This window comes from Theropithecus gelada, chromosome 1, assembly GCF_003255815.1.
Source record: "Theropithecus gelada isolate Dixy chromosome 1, Tgel_1.0, whole genome shotgun sequence".
Taxonomy (NCBI): Eukaryota; Metazoa; Chordata; class Mammalia; order Primates; family Cercopithecidae; genus Theropithecus; species Theropithecus gelada.
In genome coordinates this window covers 123,523,635-123,540,119 of record NC_037668.1, presented here as the reverse complement: position 1 = coordinate 123,540,119, position 16,485 = coordinate 123,523,635, and positions in this window count along the sequence as shown.

Genomic DNA, 16,485 nt, shown 5'->3' with positions numbered 1-16,485 from the left:
TAAATTGACAGATAAAATGGTATGTATTTACTGCATACAACATGATGTTTTGAAATCTATACACACATCGCGGAATGGTTAAAGTTAGCTTATTAACATATGTTCATTTGTTGTTAAAATATGCTGTTTAAGAAACATGCATTACACTTCCAACTTTACTCCTGTCCTTAAAATTTTTATTATGCATTTTATTCCACATCTTTTATTGAAAAGGCTATTGGGCAGGGAAAGAAAAGATAAATTAATTTGCTGTCCCCCAAAAGGTTTGTATATATCAGGGGTATACCCCTTTCAGTGGCCTACTTCTGGCACCTTTATTTTTTAAAAATCAAGGTTTTTTTTGAAGGGGACTATTTAAAGAAGAAAATTCACTCCTTGATCATCAAATCAAGAACTTTTCTTAAAGTAAGCCTTCCACAGCAGTAAAAGAAACAGCCTAAGAACTTCCTCCAATCAAAAGAAGAAAAATAACAAAATCAGCTCACCCGTGATTTCCTTAATAAACTTAAAAGAGATAAAATCCCATTGATGCCTCTAAAAGTGAAAATGAGGAAAGGGCAACTTTATTGATTCCCTGAAAACCAACGAACGTGTAGCTTATTGATAACACTAAACACCGTCTAAGCCTTTAGTGATTTTCAACCAAAAGTCTGCCTCTGAATGATGGTTTAAATCATCGTATTAATATATTAGGGGAAAATTACCATGGGAGGCACTTGGAAATTAATTAAAAACCCTGCACTCAGTTTGTTTGTGAGAGAAGATAAATATCACACATGGGAAAAGATGCCTGACAACCGCCATAGTTTTCAGATCCAAATTAGACCCTGACAGCTATGTCTTTGTATGACTCTCCTTGGGGTATGATAAGCAGAAATATAGAATATGAAGATTTCTGATAGAAGTATTTATTACTGACACTTCCGAAACATTCCATGTGTGGCATCAGCAAAGCATGCTTCACCTCAGACAGAAATGTCAGGTTTTCTTCCAAGATTTGTTTTTTTCTATTCCTCTTCCCCCATTCCCATCCCTCCCTCCCCATCCGCCACTACCCCCCTTCTCCTCCAAAAGATGATCTTTTTTTAGAAGTTCAACAGCAGCCCCTGGTGGAACTCAGCAGTTGTTTCAGCCTGAGCACAGTTGTTCAAGCAACTCCATTCATCTTGTCAATAAAAAGAAAAGTCTGTACATGTGTATATTACCCCATCAGTATGCTGTTCCTGCAGGTCAGGGATCAGAATACAACCCTGAATGTACAAAGGCAGTGCTTTATGATGGTAATTTCAGCCAATTTTGGTAGCTGGAGTTTTGAAAAAAATATATATATGTAACAAACAATAAACATCTGTCTCCAATGTCACATTCATTTTATGCATGAAGACCAATAATTAACTGCTCGTGAATAACGCTTACCACAGAGTGCGTCAAAGTGAAGAGGCCCCACACATGTGAGGGGGTGATCGCTATTTTGTTTGACTCATGTTGTGACAGATTCAGCTTTGTCACTTAGCAAAATGAGCTATACAAAGTGACAAAGAAGGGATTTCTCTGGGTCAGAGCTCAGAAAGCACCACAGTATGCTACTGCACCATCAGAATGGCAAGCTAGGCTTAACAAGAAATCCCACCAAAATGCTCTTCAGAGAGACCATCTCTATTCCTTTCGGGCTTGGTTGGCAGCCCCAGATTACCATGTGGGGCAAGGGGGAGATGTGGGGCTCTTTGTTTGCATTAGGCAGTGTCAGTCTCTACACTTGACAAAGTTGCCTGGGAGAGGCGCTCAAAGCCAACTCCACTCCCTCTGGAGCCATCTCCCTAGAGAACACTTTTTTCTTAGCACAAAGCACAGTCCTATTGCTAAGCCCCATGCCTTTGGGGCCACATCACACCAAAGGAGTTGCCTTCCCAATTCACACAGAGGTGCCATATCGGCTCCTGGAGGCTCTGATGCTAGGCAAGGAGAAGGAGACTTGCATAATGAAGAGGATGGCTCTCCTGACAGAGTTTCATGTGCTCCGGGGTTGAGGAACACAGCGGGCATTCGCCCTCCAGGAGGCTCACATTAGGACACAGGTGTAATGAGAAATTTACTCAAAGACTCAAAAGTCTACTTGAATAAATTTATTCGATGCGTATTTCGCTTGTGTATTTTGACTTTTCTCTTCTTAAATGATGAGTTTATTAAGAGGAAAAGCAAACTGTACTTTTAAAGCTTAAAATAGCTTCATGATAAATGCTAGGATCGAATAAATATTATTTTATGTGAAAACATGGTTTTTAAATTTTGAAAGTATTGTACTTCATATTAGCCCTTCACATGACCCTGAAGCCACTTAAATCTCTGGACTGATCTCATGTGAAGCTGAATCAGGGAGCTGATATTTTGAGACCAGAGAGAATCCCACGATAGGCCACTTACTGAGTACCTAATGGGTGTCATGCACTGGGGAGGAAGAGGGATAGAAAGAAATAAGCCTCAGTCTCTAATGAATTACAATCTAGTAGAAGAGACACATGTACCTAAATAATTTTAATATAGTGTGGGAGCAATGTGCAGAGTCCTAAGAAATACATGGATGCCCTTAGCTCAGCCAAGGAGTCAGCAAAGGTTTTTTACAGGGAATACACTTGCACTGACTTAAAGAAAGATTAGAAATTGGCTACAGAAAAGAGGGGGAGAAAACATTAGAGGGCAAAATAGGAGAAAAATTACTATGTCCCAAGGAGTGAAGATGTAAAACTACATGGTATATCCAAAGAACTCCAAGCAGCTTGATATTGCCAGAGCACGAATTACAGTATGAGAAAGATGGGAGTGAGGTAGGAAAGACTTGGAAAACCTTCTCTGCCCTCCCAGAGAGATGGGATCTGTCCTATGGGTCATAGAGAACAATTAAAAGACATTATGTAAAGGAGTGACCATATAGGGAAGGAAGGAGACTGACAGTCAGAAGACTGACCAGGAGTGTTGTCAAAGAGGATAAGGACCAACAGAAAGAGGATAAGGACCTGAATTCTGATGGAGGATAAGGACCTGAACACTGAAAGGAGATAGTGATTTATTGGATATGGACCCTGAGGGATGGGATGCGTCTTAGATAACTCCTAGGTTTCCAGCATAGGAGACAACAGAGATTATGGTGCCATCAACAGGGTTAGAGGCTGCAGGGGTCGAAATAGGTTTGAGGGGAGATGACACTCTGAAGAAGTACTTCTCAAAATATGTCCTCAAAAATCCTCCACTGGCTTCCAGACAGCTCCTTGTAACACTGATTATTAACACTGCCCTTGAATGTCACAGCTGGAGAGGGACCTAACAGATCATTAAGCCTGGTCACTTTCAAGCTGTATGCCATCAAGTTGAGGGGTGCTAGGGCAGGCAGGACTCCAGGCTGCCTCCCCGAATGCAACCCAGGAGGGTCGACTTTTACCTAGTGTGTATATTATAATTCTTCATAAGACTTAGATCACAAAAAGAAAATCACAGTTTGAAAACCACTGACAATTCTTCCTTTTTCAGAGAGGAAACTGAGACCCATGGAGGTGAAATAATTTGTCCACAGATACAAGTCTATAGCAGAGGCTGAGCTAGATCCATGACAGAGTTCACCACATGTCAGTTTCAAATGTCCTCCATGCTGCGGTTTCCTCCATGAAGTCACTGCTTTTGCTGTGTTTTTTGGAGCTAGCTTCAAAAACCTCCTCATGAAAGAAACTCAGTTAGCAGCTTCTTCAGTTGTATGTATTTAATAAATATTCATTGAACATCTTCTGTATGCCAAGCCTTCTTTTATCAAGAACACCTGAGCATCTCTGTTTGGATTCCCAGTTGTAATTTTTGATTCTTTGGGAGTTCTGACAGGGTCCTCAACTGGTGTTCAACTGTAACTGGATGTGGTTATGACACAGGAGGGGTTTTAGTCCCTAGTAAACAGGGTTATTACCAAAGGCATGGGTTTTCTAATTCCCTGGAAGATTATAGCTAATTTATATGTTTAAGGTAATTTTTGAAAATATGTTTTTAAAAATCTATAAATTTCCTAAGGTATTTTAAGATTCTATTCATAATTTTTTAAATAATTACTTTTCAGATGTTACATTAATTTTTTCACATATACATATAAGAACTCACTGGAAATAATGCCCCAAAACTCAATAAGCCTAACTTTACAAAACTTAGAACTGGTATCTGAAATAATTACAGGATAGATTGTTTTCCAAAAAATGAGAATTCAAATAAAATAAAATAAAATGAATTTGATAAGCCCTTCCTCCCCATCATACTAACTCAACAGCTGCTTGTGCCAATAGAGTAATTCCTAAAACAAGGAAAAGCAAATCCTTGCTCAATCTAGAGAAATAGAGACAAATGTAGCTAAGGGGTTACAACAACCTGTTGACCTCTTTCTAAAACATTATCCAGTCTTGAGAATCTTGTCCCAGGACTCCCAGAAGGGAGCAGCGGGCTTGCCTCATTGTAAAGTGTGTGAGTCAGGGTAGAAACAGGAGCCAGCCGGAGAAAGTCCTCCTGCTCGTGGACTGCCAGAGATGAGATTTGTACAGGCCCTTTCAGGATCATTATGTAACATCTTGCTGCAGGAAGGAAAACCACTGCTCAGTCTCTCTTGCTGGGGAGTTCATTCTTCATCTTATGAAGCTCTTTAAAATACAGGGCCAAGGAATCAGTCTTTCTTCCACTGCCTCTTTATACTTCACTACCCAACCCCACCCCGTTTTCTTTCTGTACTCCTCCCATTGGCAAATAGTTTTTAAAATCAGAAATTCTGCATATATCAACAAGTATAACACCCAGCTAGCAGGGGTGGGTTGCAAGAACAAAGAAGTGGGGAAAAAGGAGAAAATCCAAGATTATGGAGCAAATGGATTTCAAGACTCACTCATTACAGCCTATTTCTTTCTTTCTTTTTTTTTGGCGGGGGGTGGGGGACGGGGTCTCACTCTAATCACGCAGGCTGGAGTGCAGTGGTATAATCATGGCTCACTGCATTCTTAACTTCCCAGGCTTAGGTGATCCTCCCACCTCAGCCTCCTGAGTAACTGGGATCACAGGTGCACGCCAACACACCTGGCTAATTTTTTAGTAGCGACATGGTTTGGCCATGCTGCCCACGCTGATCTTGAACTCCTGGGCTCTAGAAATCCACCTGCCTCGGCCTCCAAAAGTGCTGAGATTTCAGACATGAGCCACCACACCCAGCCTAACCCATTTCTTTATAGGTGAGAAATCAAAGAAACTCATCTAAGATTACCCCACCCACTGTTCTCACATAGTGGTATTATTGAGTATAGGAGGCAAATAAGCAAACAGGAAAGTTTTAAAGATCAGGCAAAAGGTTTACTGGCTCCACAGGCCTGCATTTCCATCAGTTTCGTTTACATAGGGAAGTATATTAGTGAATGGTCACCGTGAATCTTAGAGGGAACAAGCATATGGTTAGTGCTTATCCCCATTACCTCTTGAGGCCCAAGGAAATTCAGAGTTAATGTTCATTTGTGATTATCATGTTTTGGATATTTTGATCTGGTGTCCTGGAAAATCTCATTTAACAGCAATTTTGTTGATCAAATGTTAATTAGAAGCTTACTCTACACCAGCCCTCCAAAGTCGTGAGCAAGAGAGCCCAGGTCTTTTACTCTCTTGCTTATCTGGTCTTAACCTTGTCACTGCATGGTCATGGTGCTGGAGCCATATTTCCTCCCCAAACCCAATAAATGTACCTATCAGCTTTTTCATACAAAGAAGTTGAAAATGACTTTAAAATCTCTTGAAGTTCATGTTCTGTGTCATAAATAACAATATTGGTTTATCATCTCTATATCCCTCCTTTGGGTGTTCTGGCTTCCTTCTTTCTGAGAATTCGTCTGACTGCCATGTGGACTGGCCTTGTCTAGATGCAATGACACTGAGTTACACATTAATGGAACTCCACATAGCACATGAAGCCTCACTGGGAGCATTTCATGAAATGAAATGTTTTGGTGAGCTCTTCAAATTCATTAGAGTTCAATGATCAAAGACGTCCTGGAACAGATAACTAAATGTGGATTGGAAATAGGAGGTAGATAGGTCACAGAATCTTCTGGCAAGTCCTTGGAAGCATCTGATCAAATGCCAAAGATCTAAATCCTTTAGTATGACTATGAAGTTAGTATAGACCCACATCCTTAGGAGTGAAAAAACTTACACTGGGTCTAAAACATAGTCTATTGCCTATGAAAAAGCAAATTGTCAAATGAAAAAATGGAAAATGTGACCCAGGTCTGGGAGGCAATGGTCCTACAGATTAAAAAGGTGGCTCATCTGGTCCCTAGAGTAGTCAAATTCATAGAGACAGAAAGTTGAATGGGGGTTTCTCGGGCTGGGAGGAAAGGGGACTGGGGAGTTATGGTTTGATGGGTACGGAGATTTGGTTTAGAAAGATGAAAAAGTTTCTGTAGATGGGTAGTGGTGATGGTTGCACAGCAATGGGAGTGTATTTAATACCACTGAACTGTATACTTAAAACATAATTAAAGGCCGGGTGCGGTGGCTCACACCTGTAATCCCAACACTTTCGGAGGCCAAGGTGGGTGGGTCACCTGAGGTCAGGAGTTTGAAACCATCCTGGCCAACATGGTGAAAAAACGTCTCTACTAAAAATACAAAAAATTAGCCAGGCATGGTGGTGGGCACCTCTAATCCCAGCTACTTGGGAGGCTGAGGCAGAAGAATCACTTGAACCCAGAAGGCGGAGATTGCAGTGAACCGAGATGGCACCACAGCACCCCAGCCTAGGCAACAAGAGCGAAACTCCATCTAAATAAAATAATAATAATAATAATAATAGGAAGTTTTATGTTATGTGTATTTTAACACAATTTAAAAAGTGGAAGCTGGGCAGGAAAGAAGAGTATAATGGATTGTCCATATTAGTTCATTCTGCCTAGCTCCTAAACCAGAATTTACCCACATGAACATTTTGAGCTTTGGCTTCTTCATATATAAATGTTAATTATGATGCCAAATTCCCAGTTGTTTGAAAGGATCAAATTAATTTTGAATGTGAAGGGGTAAAAAGCATGTGGCCCATCTAAGTATTCAACAAATATTACCTCTTATTACTGTATCTCTTCTGGATATTTTAACTTGCTGCTTACTACTATGATTAAAAATATTATACAATGTCTTCAATACATGTGTGAAAAATTTCCTTTAATTTCCACATCAGATATAACTTTTTTTTGCAGATAACGAACTATATGGGGAAAAAAAGTGGTTTTGAAATATTGTTCTTAGAAAACCAAACACCGCATGTTCTCACTCATAGGTGGGAACTGAACAATGAGATCACTTGGACTCGGGAAGGGGGACATCACTCACCGGGGCCTATCATGGGGAGGGGGGAGGGGGGAGGGATTGCATTGGGAGTTATACCTGATGTAAATGACGAGTTGATGGGTGCTGACGAGTTGATGGGTGCAGCACAGCAACATGGCACAAGTATACATATGTAACAAACCTGCACGTTATGCACATGCACCCTAGAACTTAAAGTATAATAATAATAAAAAATAAATTAAAAAAAAAAGAAATATTGTTCTTGCTTTCTCTACTTTTATTTTATTAAATTTAGTTAGGATAGGGTTAAAAGTCAAAGCAAACATCCTATCAGCTAACAGTATTTGACTGACACCAAAAAAGTTCCATTGGTATGAGAAACTGATTGCAAGTAAAATGGTCTAAGGATTCCTTGAAACACATCCTATAACAACCCATGTCTTTCTCAATTACCAGAATGCTCTGTAATACCTGACAAGTAGGCTGGGCGCGGTGGCTCAAGCCTGTAATCCCAGCACTTTGGGAGGCCGAGGCGGGTGGATCACGAGGTCAGGAGATCGAGACTATCCTGGCTAACATGGTGAAACCCCGTCTCTACTAAAAATACAAAAAACTAGCCGGGCGTGGTGGCGGGCGCCTGTAGTCCCAGCTACTTGGGAGGCGTGAAACCGGGAGGCGGAGCTTGCAGTGAGCCGAGATCACGCCACTGCACTCCAGCCTGGGAGACACAGCGAGACTCCGTCTCAAAAAAAAAAAAACAACCTGACAAGTATTTGTCAAGACAATATACATCAGTAAATTTAATTACACATTTATTGAACTTATATTTCGTACAAAATATTGTGCATGGTGCTCTGAGAAAAGTTACGATGTAACATACATGTTCCTGTTCTCAAGGAGCTTGCTGTCATGAAGAAAAGTCAATTTCCTCAGCAAGTCTTTTTTTTTTTTTTTTTTTTTTTTGAGACAGAGTCTCACTTAGTCGCCCAGGCTGGAGTGCAGTGGCGCGATCTCGGCTCACTGCAAGCTCCGCCTCCCGGGTTCACGCCATTCTCCTGCCTCAGCCTCCCGAGTAGCTGGGACTACAGGCGCCCGCCGCCTCGCCCGGCTAATTTTTTGCATTTTTAGTAGAGACGGGGTTTCACCATGTTAGCCAGGATGGTCTCGACCTCCTGACCTCGTGATCCGCCCGCCTCGGCCTCCCAAAGTGCTGGGATTACAGGCGTGAGCCACCGCGCCCGGCCAGCAAGTCTTGATCACATACTTCTCCCAAGACAATTCTGAATAAAGGTAAGAAAAACTGAAAATTTTTTCCAAACTGTAAGAAACCTTTGATTGAATCACTGTGTCTTATATCATAGCTTAGAGGATATATTTTCCTTTATGCATTCTGATATTTGAGAATAATGAATTCAAAAATTACTGGAAAAAGAAGATCTGTAATTGACTGCCTAGGGAAACTATAAAAATCCTTTCAAAATTCCCACCAGGAGTAGAAGAGAAGTGGATTCAGATACAGTCTGAAATCTTCCCAAGCTTTCTCCACTGGAATTGTAATTAGTGAGACCCCTTTAAGCAATTTTAAAACTGCTTAATTTAAATACAGGAAGTGTTTCCTTAGGCTCCATAATACTTCGGCAGAGCTGATCCTATTTCCTGAGATTAAATAGAAGAAAATTCTTTCCTCGGGAGACTGAACCACACACAATAAGATCATTCATTAGAATGTTCATATAAATTCAAAATATACCAGGGGAAGACCAAATGTCTTCTTCATAAAGGGTAACAGCCTAGAAATGCTAAGTGGAGCCATGACTGGTTTTACTCTTGAGTTTTGGGCTTTGTGGAATATGGGTCCCCCGGGAAGAATTATTGAAGTGATAACTCATTTTCACAATGAAACCAAGTACAAGACAGCTAAGATAAATAAATTAATTATTAAATCTTTTATTCTAAATAAAAACCATCTGTCAATATTATTTGTTTTTAACAGTATTTATTCATGAAAATAAAGCTTTTACTTCTATAACGTGATTCTTACTCTACTTTGCACCACTTAGACTTAACAATTGGAAAATCTCATAAATTTTAGGAAGTCTGCATTTTGACCTGTCAGGGAAAGGGAAAGCTTAAGACCAAAACCTAAACTACTCAAATGCCTGATTGGTAAGGGGAGTGCAAAAGGATACCTCTAAAACTTTTGTACTGTTTGGTGAAAGAAAGGGGAACACTTTGCCATCTCTTGCCATCCTTCCGTAAATTTACATCACCTCGCTAAATTTGATAGCTAAATAGTATTCTGATGGTTGTTGAGACTGGTGTGTCAGATTTAAAAATGTGATTGTTGAGGCTTACTTTGATGGTGAGATTTTAGAGGCCTATTTCCCTGCTTAACAAATGTATTATAGAGTGATGGATAACAGAGAGTCTAAGGATTACAATGAGAGATCAAGGAGTTCACCTGCAATATCTATTGCATTGACAGCCGACTTTATTGAAGTTTCACAATATTAACTGCCTCTCTGTGGACTGGCTTAACCAGGTAGGTGATTATCAGTTTATCACCAGTCAAAACACAGATTGCTTCATGTACGGTGTCTGTGGCATAATCATGTACCTTGAATCTCATCAAACTCGAATGATCCTACTAGGATGATTCTTATAAGACTGAGAAAGAAACATTAGTTGGGAACTTCTCTAATTAAATTGTGTCTAATTCTCAGTTTGACAGAACATGATTCCTGGAGCATAGATCAAGAATTCATCATTCCGAAAGAGGGTAAAGAAAGCCTGAGAGATAGAATGGAGAGAGAACTGAGGTGATTCACTTCCTCTTCTTGAGCCTTGCTTCCTTTAACAACTCCTCACTCCCACTCCAGGGACAGAAGGCAAGAAATTGATCAGTCCTCAAAATCCACTCCAGAAGGGAAGACTTGTGCCCTGAAACTCCATCTAGCAGTATACAAACTGACTGAATTGCATATAGAAAATTATCTGGGATAACCATGGACCAGCACCGAGATGTCTGCATGGCCTATTTGGCCCAATTTTCAATACAGCAAGAGGTTTTAAGTTTTATAATTCCACTCTATTTTCTGATTCTATCTTTTAACAAAGTCTGATCTTTCTCCACATATTGAATTCCATTAGCTGCTATCCCAATTAATATTTGTTGAAGGCAGGCAATGAAAGAGAAGATTTTGGCCTTAAGTTTTTGTCTGATCAGGGCACAAATAAATAGCTACACTAGGCAGGGCACAGTGTAGCCTGTAATCCTAGCACTTTGGGAGGCCAAGCAAGAGGATCACTTGAGGCTGGCTAGGAGTTTGAGATCAGCCTGAGCAACATAACAAGACACCATCTCTACAAAAAAATTTAAAAATTAGCCTGGTGTAGCAGCACACACCTGTGGTCCCAGCTATTTGGGAGGCTGAAATGGGAGAATCACTTGAGCCCAGGAGGTCGAGGTTGCAGTGAGCTATGATTGTGCCACTGCACTCCAGCCTGGGCAACACAGCAAGATCCTGTCTCAAAAAAAAAAAAAAAAAAAAACCCTACACTAGCAAACACTGATTGACCACTATGTTCACCAGGCACTATTCTAAGCACTTTTTCTATATTAATTTGTTTAATCTTCTAACCCTATGAGGAAAGTACTATTATTTTTCCTGTGTGATTCTTGATAAATTTGATGAATAGAAATACTAAGTAACTTGCCCAAGATTAGTCAGCCTGCAGATTGAGCCCCAGTGGATGACCCTAGAGCCTTATAAATTCTAAAACCTAATCTCTTTTCAGTCATACACTGATTAGATTGAGATTGAGTTTCTTTGCCCTTATTCTAGCTGCCTACCATTGTATAAGGCAGAACCTCTAGAGGAGTCATAACTAGAGGTTTTCATACAAAATGTCTGGCACTCGATTAAAAAAAAATGCCAAACATACCAAGAAACAGGACAAAAAGTAAAAAGACAATAGAAACAGGGCCAGAGATGATCCAAATAATAGAGTTATCAAAATTGGATTCAAATGTTCAAAAAACAGAGGACAAGAAAGCTTCACCAAATGGAACCTTTAAAAAATCAAGTGAAAATGCTTGAACTGAAAAAAATATAATAAAGCTAACAATTCAGTCGATGAGTTTAATAGTAGACTAAACACAGGTGAAAAGAAGATTTGTACTGTAAGATATCTCAGTAGAAAATACTCAGACAAGAGCATGAAGAGAAAAAAATAAAAATATAGAGAAGAGTACAAGAGACACATGGGAGATGGCAGAATCCTAATGTAAGTGTACTTGAGGCCCCGGAAGTGAATTAGAGAGGAAATGGTGGCAAAACCAATATTTAAAGAGAAAATGTCTGCGAATTTTCCAAAACAGATAAAAGATGTTAAACCTCAGCAGGATAAATACATTACTATTCACTTTACAGTAAAATTGCCAAATGACAAAGACAAATAATACACCATAAGAACAGCCAGATAAAAAAACAAATTACCTTCAAAGGAACTACAATGACAACTAAGTTCTCAGCGGAAACCGTGGAAGCCAAAAGAAAATAGAATAACATCTTGAAGTGCTGAAATAAATTGTTGGCAACTTAGCAATCTATATCCAGCGAATACCTTTCCAATTTAATACAAGATTTTGTAGATAATACAGAATTCTGTCAGCAGATCCATACTAAAAGAAATACTGATGGGAGTTCTTTAGACAGAAAGGAAATGATCCCAGCTGGAAAGACAGAATTGCAGAGAGGAATGAGGAGCAAAGAGAGGTAAATATGAGTATAAATATAAATGCCTATTGACTACAAAGTAATAATAATAGTTTATGGAGTTTAAAATACAAGTATAATTAAAATGTATGACAGCAATAACTCAAACAGACAAACGAAATAAATGAAGTTAAATATTCTTAAATCCTAGCACTGTCTGAGAAGTGATAAAACTACTAATTTATATTAGACGCTATTAAGTAAAGAATGCATATTATTATGGCCAATAAATATAATTCCAAATATATCAGTAATTACATTAAATGTAATGGACTAAATGTTTCAATTGAAAGACAAAGTTTATCCAACGCAAAGAAAAAATAAAAATTTAACCATATGTTGCCTAAATAAGCATTCTCTTAATTATAAGGACACAGAAAGGTTGATAGTAAAAGAATGGAAGGAGAGATGTGTAAACGTTACTATCAAACATAAAAAAAGAGATTTGATAATGGTGTTTAAAAATTAATCTACCAGAAAGATAAGACAATTTCAAATTTGTATTCTCTCAAAAAATGTAAAGCAAATATTGACAGAGCTAAAGGTACGAAGAGATAAATCCACAATGATAGTGGATACTTTAACACATTTTTCTCACTTACTAAATGATCAACTAGATGGTATCATTAATAAACTTGACTTAGTTCATATATAAAAAATTCTACATCTAATAAGGGAACATGGGACATTTATCAGGACTGATCACATGCCAGGCCATAAAACAAGTCTCCTAGTTCAAACAAATTTCAAATATTGAAACTTTTAATGTGTTCTCTGACCTCAGTAGAATTAAGCTGGAAACCAGTAACAAAAATGATAACTAGAACATTCCACAAATATCTGGAAATTGGTCAAAGAAGAAATCACATTGAAAATTAGAAAACATTTTGAGCCAAATGATAATAACATAACATATCAAAACTTGTGGATATAGGCCAAGTTGTCTTAGTGGAAAAAGCCAGTGGCAGTGGTTACTTGGGAAAAGAGGGATGATGACCAGGAGGCAGCATGGGCAGGGTCCCTTGGGAGCTGGCAATGTTCTATGTCTTGCAGGAGGAGGAGATTATATGAGTGTTTTACCTTTGTGAAAAATTCCCCAAGCTGCGTATTTATGCTTTGGGAATTTTTCTGCATGCATGCTATATTTGAAGAAAAAGTTTACTTAAAAACAAACTGGAAATTATTCCTGACCCCTCTTTTTCTCACATCCCACATTTGGTTCATCAACATTTCCTGTTGCCTTTAATTCAAAGTATATCCAGAATCTGGCCATTTCCTGCTACCTCCCCAGCTACTAATCTTGTCTGAACCAACAGCATCTCCCTCTCTTCATTTCAATTTCATGACTGCTCTCCCTGCTTCTGCCCTTTTTCCCTATAGTCTTTGGTCAACACAGCGAGCAGGTGAACTGTTAATGCTGAATCAGATCATGTCACCAATCTCTATCCACCAAATTGTCCAATTGGATTCTTATTTCATGCACAATAAAATCCAAAGGATTCTTACGATCTTTGTCTCTACATGATTTGAAACACCATCTCCTCTCCTATACCACCTCCTACCACTACCTTGTGTCTGCTCTAGCCCTACTGCCTCATCACTCTTCCTAGGCAGGCCAGGTACATTCCTGCCCCATGACATTTGCACTCACCATTCCCTCTCTCTGTTTCTTCCCCTAGATTCACAAAGCCGATCTCTCCAATATCACCTTCTTCTGTGACCATTATCTATCATTGCAATTCCCTCCACCCCAAACAACCTCCAATCCCTCTTCAGTTTAATTTACCAAATATTAATCCAGCAACACAGTATGAGGCAAGTACTGTTCTAGGTGCTGAAGGCAAAACAGCAAACAAAACAAAGATTCCTGCATTCATGGGGCTTACAGTCTAGCAGGGGGAAACAAACAAACAATAAGCATAAATGCATTAATAATTATACAGTGTGTTAGACATATATAAATGCTATGCATAGAAAACTAGAACAGGGTAAGGGATATTAGTGACACTGTTCAGAGGGGATGAGAAAAGAGTTGTAATTGGAAATAGCGTGTTCAGAGCAAGCTTTAGTGAGAATAACATCAGAACAAAATTTTAAAGGTAGTAAGGAAATTAGCCATGTAGATGCAGGGGAAGAGCTTTCCAAACGGGCAGAACAAATGCCAAGGCCAAAGGTATGAGTGAGTGTGTCTGACATGCCTGAGGACTAGTAAAAAGGCATCCATGGCTACAGTGGTTTGTAGGGTAAGCAACTGTCCAAGTTTGCCAGGGATTCAGGGGTGTCCTTAGATGTGTGACTTTCAGTGATAAAGCAGGAGCATCCATGGCAAACTAAGATAGCTAGTTGGTCATCTTAAATGGATATAGTTTTTAGAGGAGAGGTCAGAGAAGTAACAGGAGGAGGGTGGGGAATAGGGGTTGGAATAGGAATTCTCAGGAAGAACCATGAGAACCATTTTAAGCATCTGGTCTTCTAGAATGAAAAAAGTGGGGAGCCACAGGAGAGTTTTAAAGAGAAAAATGGTATGATCTGACTTACATTTTAAAAGACTTGGTCTGATTGCAGTGTTGAAAATGGGATATAGAAGGACAAGGGCAGAAGAAAAGCCACCATCTTGAATGCTATTGCAATAACCCAGGCAAGAGATGATGCTTGCTTGGACCAAGGAGCTACCAGTAGAGGCAGTGATGAGTGGTCAGATTCTGGATATATTTTGAAGGTTTAAAAAAAAATTTCCTAACAGGTTGAATGAGGGATAGAAGAGAAAGAGGAAGGATGACTTCCCAGAGTTTTGATCCAAGCAACTGGAAAAATGGAATTGCCAGCAGCTGAGATGAGAACAAATGAACACAGAGCAAGTTTGGAGAGAAAAAAAAATTAGTTCCATATTATGTCCTCTTTTCTCCTTTATTTTCCTCCATACCTCTTACCAACATTGACATACTATATATTTTACTTACTTATTTATCATCTGTATTCATCCACTAGAAGGCAATTTCCAAGAAGGCAAAGACGTTTGTTTTCATTCACTGCTATGTCACCAGCATCTAGAATAAATTTATTCATTCCATGAACATTTATGGAATACTTCCTAGATGATTGGAACTGTGCTAGGCTCTAGGAATACAATAAGCACAATATATGTTCGTAGAATTGCAGATAAAATATAGAATGACCAGTTAAATTTGAATGGCATATAAACAATGAATAATTTTTAGTATAAGTATTTTCTATACTCAAATATTCAAATATGTATGTTCCATATTCAAATATCCAATTATGGGACTACTTATACTAAAAATTATTTGTTGTTTGTCTGGAAACTACATTTAACTAGGAGTCCTGTATTTTTATTTGCTAAATCTGACAACCCTATGTGCTTTCTGCCTTCAAGGAACTCAGAGTATGATAGGATATATAGACAAAGAAACAATCTGTATGTAATAACCTAGGAATCCAGGACGCCATCAGAACACACAGGAGGATAACAAATAAAGATTCTAAAGGGGCATCCAAGAAGCTTCCTGAGGGAAGTGATGTGGCAACCAAGAGTAGCATTATCTACTGGAAAAAGAGAAGAAAGAGCATGCTGGGAAGATGGAACAACATGAGCCGAGCTTGAAGGCAGGAGAGACTATGGGACCCCAGGAAGCTGAAACTTGACCTGGTATCCTGAATGCACCTAGAGAACATGGCTGTGTGAGATGGGAGTTGAAGGAGTTATATCACCACAAAATATTGCTGCAATACACACTTGACTGAACAATTACTTTACCAGATATCTAGACCGAGGCCAGAAAATATAAGCACCTACAGCCAAGAGCAAGAGCAGTAATAGTGACTGTCTTCCCCACCCCACCAGGCAGTTGTGGCAGCAACCACAGAGGGTTCTGAGATTCACTGCCCACCAGCAGCACTCTGTCAGGCTGAACCATCATGACCAAGGGCAAAATGGAGGACAGCTTCATTCTGAAGGGTAATGTCATGTCCCCAGCTCCCTACAGGTAGAAACAGGCAGACAGAACAAAGACTAATTTCCTAAAAACAGATAAACACCATGAGGAGTTCGAGGAGGGAGGAATTCCCATGGAAAAGACTAGAATTTACTTAGCAAAATGGGCAAAGTTTGGAGCCCTTTGTGACCCTATTTTGAATCCACAGGATGGGGAAAGTCTTGTGACATTTGGGTTCTACTGGAGCACATGTTCTCAACAAGGGTGATCTTACCCAAAGGAGGAGAAATTGGTTCTTGAGGGGGAAAACATCTAGACATTATAATGGCTTGTTGCCTTCCAAAAGGTCACAGTGCATAAAAAGATACACACGTCTTTCTGTGGTATTAAAATTTCACCAGAGAATGGAGTAA